We start from the raw sequence: 5,404 nt of genomic DNA, 5'->3' as shown, positions 1-5,404 counted from the left end.
CTACTGGCCCTTTTGGAAACAACCCGCGTAGCGTAGGCTGCTGTCTCACTCGAGACAATATTGGGGGATGATAGAACCAGGTTTCTGTATCCAAAAGGCTATTTGATGTGGGGTTAGGGCATTTCTTCAGTTTCAGGCATGATCTGACCTTCATGAACCCTTATTCATGAAATTTCCAAACTTAAAGTGATTTCAGTTAAACAGAGCTATAAACTTCGCGTAAACATCTAATCATGCATAAAATCACATATAATAGTAGATCCAGATCTTCGTGGAGAAATAAATATGAAAATACAGATAACTATCAGTCAAGTGCGCGTAAATATAGAAAATACACAAGTATAAAAAAATAGACGCATAATTGCTTCAAATATTCTTTATTACTTCAGATATTCCGTATACAAACTTTCTAGACCCTGTGCACATAGTTGCAGGGGCCCTCACACTCAACTGCGGACTTACCAAGGTCTCCGTGCACTCAGCTGTAGGAGCCTTCCCCTTTGAAAAAACACAGAAAGATCGTACAGACTCATAATATATCAAAATCCCATTCTATTCCTTCATTAATTGATTGCCTTAGACTTGCTAAGACACCCTGTATATACTCGTTTCTCATTACAATACCATGAACAACGTAAACTTTGAAACTAGAATTGATACGATTATCCATTTCTTTGAGGTAGCAAAAAATTCAATTGATTTTGAAAAGTGGTGATGCATAATACATATATTTCTTTTTAGCATATTTTTTGACACTTTAATATTTTTATTTTTTTTTTTTTTTTTTTTTTTATTTATTTTTTATGTACATTAGTTTTTAGAATGCTAGTGATTTGCATGTTGATTTTAAAAAGTGTTGATTTTGCATCAAGCCCTTTTTCTAAAAGGCTTATTTTTTTTCCTTTAAATTTTCTAATATATTAAATGTGAATAATTATTTTCTAAATTTAACAATTTTTGAAGTGGTCTTCTTCTTCATATTTTCCAGTTTTTTTTTTTAGTGAGGTCTTTATTTTTTTGCATAGTTAAAGAAAAAGGTCGATATTTTAAAATTTCAATATTCTACATATTTATATATCGTTAATTAATTTTTCAATGAACATCAAATAATTGTTTCTAAAAAAAAAAAATTTAGTTGACATAAAAATAAACATTTGAACATAAATATAACTAAAAAATTACACATTTTGATATTTTTTTGCTAGAAATGACATGTCAAAATCACAATTTTTATAAGAAAAGTTTAACAAAAAATGGTTAAATAATTGTTTGTTTGTTTTGTTTTGTTTTTTGTTTTTTGTTTTTATGAATTTCATGTCAAAAAATAATAATAATCACAATTTTTTTCAAAAAATAATTATTCACATAAAAATTAAAGCGAAAATCACATAATACAAATATTCAACATATAACAACATTAACTGAATATTTATTGTTCTCATAAAATGTCAAAGTCAAAACATTACGTGTATAACTAATTAATAGTTACAAAAATTGAGCTTGATTTTCAACCATAACTTAAATTTAATCAACAATATCATGTAATCCAAACTCTTCATCCTCTAGAGTTTCATCATTGTCTTCTTCCACAATATTTTCTATTTCATTTTGCTCATTTACCTCTTCTGATGGATCTTTGGTGTCTGTGAATATCCCATTGTATGCCTTCCCAATTATTCCATCTAATGGTGGTTGAGGTTCATTTGCCTTTTTTGCCACACGTGATTCATTAAAATCCCCTTTCTCAATCCAATTTCTTGCATTGCATCTGGAAGAAATTGAAGAGTATTAATTTTTTGTTGAATAAATTTGCAGTGTATTGGGTCTTTTTCAATGGCAATGAAATTTCTTCCTTTTTGTAGGCAACATGTTAGTGTTGTACCTAATTATCAAGCACAAATAAATAATGAAGTAAATTAGTATAATGACATATAAATTAAGAAATAATATATTGAAATTCAATTCTATATAATAAAACTTACCCGAGCTTGAAAATAAATCTAGAACCCAATCTCCTTCATTTGAACATAAGTCTATAAGATAGTTAATCAATGGCTATGGTTTTTGATAAATGTTAACTATCTCTCCTTTTGCTTCTTTATCTTCATATCTTAGTTTTTTCACAACATCATCATAAACCAGTACTTGGTTATGACTTTTTCCATCTACTCAATTAAGAAGCATAGACTTATAGCTATCATCTTTTGTCCAACTATCAATACGGATGAGCTCACAATAATTTATAATTGGTTGATCTTCATGGTTAAGAATATTTGAGTTTTTCCTGTAACATGAAATAGTAAAAGTTCAATTAACTTGTACATAAATGAATTTTTTAACATTAATCAAACATATAATTTCAATGTCTTACCATGTAAGTTGCATCCTTGAGTTTGTTTTCCCCTTGAAGCTTGTCAATAACATTTCCAATTGTGTGTCTGTATGGAATGTCATAAATCTCCATAATAGTGATGATGTGACTTCTAGAAATCCTGCAACCACTTTACTAAGAGCTTGATAAGTATAAGGGTCACTATCATATTCAATGTTTGGGATATTGAAACCATGGGAAATATCTGCAATAACTAGGTAATAATCCCTTTTAGGTATGAATTTAGCAATGTCTTCATAGTCACCTTGTATTACTTGATATTGAATAGTGTCAAGCCCATTCCAAATGAAATGAGTAAGAGTTGGATCAAGTTCAACATTTCTAAGACGCTGCTTTGTTAGTCTTTCGATCTTAATTTTTTCAATAAAGTTTCTGAAACTATCTGGTGCTCCATTTTCATCCTTCCTCATCTTTAATAAAATAAACAAATATATGTATAAGTTATAAAATAAAAATAGTATACAGATGAATAAAAATTAATTGATAAATCAACATACGTTTTTAAATGCAAGATAAAAATCTTTTAGTGCTGATGTAGAACTTGAATCTAGGTAGTTGCGTACAACATCATCTCAACTATCTTCATTCAACAATTTAATCATTTGTTGTATTTTTATGTAAACGTTGTGACTGAATAGATAAAGTAAAAAAAGTTAATATAATGATACGTATAACAAATACTACCAAGAACAATATGATATATTTAAAAAAAATTATAATCTAGAAATAAGTAAAAATAATTCAACAAACTTACTTTTGAAATTTCTCACACATTTCGTCTAATGATAATTCCCCTGACTTCACATGAGATAATATTTCTTTGACAAGTTTTTCATTCTTCACTCCTTGTAATGATCTCCAATGTGTGATAGTCATATCTTCTGGAAGTTGCTTCATTTCAAGACCCGATGTACTATTGCTACATATCAATGGTTCAGACTTTTTGACCTTCTGGTTTTTAATGCCAATTTTCTCCCACATACTAAAAATCTCATTAACCAATTCCCATATCTCTCCAGTTCTAAATTCCAACTAGAGAATGTTATCAATACTTCTGAATATATCATAATGTACTTTGTCGCCTTTTGAATTGATTTTTTCCTGAATTTGATAGCCTATTTTCATACAAAATTCCTTTTGAAATTCTAGAGTAACATTTGTCTTATCCCTACCACATTTTTCTTCAAATTCATTATGAATAAATATAACCCTTTGGATGAAAGTCATAGACATCCTATACTCATTATCTGTATTATGATCCCATAATAATAACTTTGCTTATGTATCTGATAAATCAACACAAATGATCATACATTTCATTGTTTCAAAATGTGGGTTATTGGGATATTCCTCCATCAATTGCTTCTAAGCTTCTACAATATGGTTCCCCCCAAGCACATAATAATTGTATTCAAAACATTTTGACTTATCGAATACTTCTTTGTTGGGAACTTGAACTAGATCAACAAGAAGCACATAATTAACCACATGAGCATATGGATTGTACCTCATCAATGTCTTCAAGTTGTGAACATGCAGGTGGTGTGGATTTCTAATTTGATATTTAAATTGTCCTTCACTCTGCTTATAGATTTATCTCACATTAAGCTGAAATGTATGACCACCCTCAATTAAAATTATATTTGTCAAGTTATGTCGAATTGAATTTTGTTTTGTTTTAATAATTCCATCCTCTAAATAAGCTCCTGGTGTAATGATTTCCATGCTTTCTTTTGAATTTTCATTGGGATCTTCACTAGTGGCCTTGAATATTTGAGAATGATCAACTTTCATTTTCTTCCTCTTTTTTTCTTCTAGATAAGTAACGTTCTCATCATTAACTAGAACAAAGACATTCCTGGGCATTTTTACTTTTGTTCTTTTATGGCTTTTCTCCTTTCTAACATCAGTTCTAATCTCATCCTCAGTAATGGCAACATATTCTTCAGTATCAGTTTCAACTTCCTCATATTCAAAAGTAACATGTCTACTTTTGCTAGATTTATCCACTATAGACATTCTTTGTTGATCCCTCAGATGTAGTTTTGTAGCATCATGAATTACTATTTTTTGCTTATTTTCCATCTGCTGACAACATTCATAATATCTTGCTTTATGAAATGAATGGCTCCCAACTTAATTGAAAGGTTTTCAATAAAAAATTTCAAACAAAATATCATATGTAAATAAAAACTAAGTTATAAAAATATAATGATACAGTTACAATAACGTAAAACACATAAATATAAATAACAATACTTAGCATATCTTGTGCAATCTCATTTATGATTTATTTACATATCTTTGTAGATTCCTCTATCGTGTCATACGTTGACAATGATAACTAATATTTAATCTTGTTATGTGACTTGGGCGGTTTTGTAAGTACATAAACAACTTTAGTGTTAGGTATCAAACATATGTCTAGTACTTTTTCCAGCACCTCATAAAGTCCACTATCATAAGGGATATCAACATATAGATATATCTAAAGATGTTGTTTGCCTTCTCTATCTTTCACATACCATAAATTTTCTGTATGCTTCACTTTTTTTTATTTCTTCCAGTATGAAATTGCCTTCTTATCGTTTGAGGCACTTGAGAGATTTGTAGTTATTAGCTCAGGTTTGGTTCATTCAACAATGATTTTTGAGGATCCACATTTAATTTTAGCATTCCTTGGTCCAGAAAGGTTCACAGAAATCTTCCTTGATGCCATTTTCCTGCAAAAAATATACACATATATAAATAAGTAAGTTACAAAAAAAAGCTTAAATAAACAAACAAAACAAAACAAAACAAAATCTAGAAACGATAAATAATCATAAATCATAAATAATTTTGTAAAACCTAACTTTTAAAAAAAATAAAAATTAAAAAAATGGCCCGGCCATCCCGCCCCACCCCCGCGGCCCATCAGGCCTGTGGGGTGGAGGCCTGATTCTCAGCACAACCCCACCCAGGTGGTCCAATGAGCCCATGTGGGTGGAAGCTCGATTCTTAGTGCAACCC

Source organism: Pinus tabuliformis, chromosome 6, assembly GCF_031772625.1.
Source record: "Pinus tabuliformis cultivar Carrire ecotype Pingquan chromosome 6, CPIR1, whole genome shotgun sequence".
NCBI classification, from domain to species: domain Eukaryota; kingdom Viridiplantae; phylum Streptophyta; class Pinopsida; order Pinales; family Pinaceae; genus Pinus; species Pinus tabuliformis.
The sequence above is the reverse complement of the archived record's forward strand: the minus strand, read 5'-3'. Positions refer to the sequence as shown.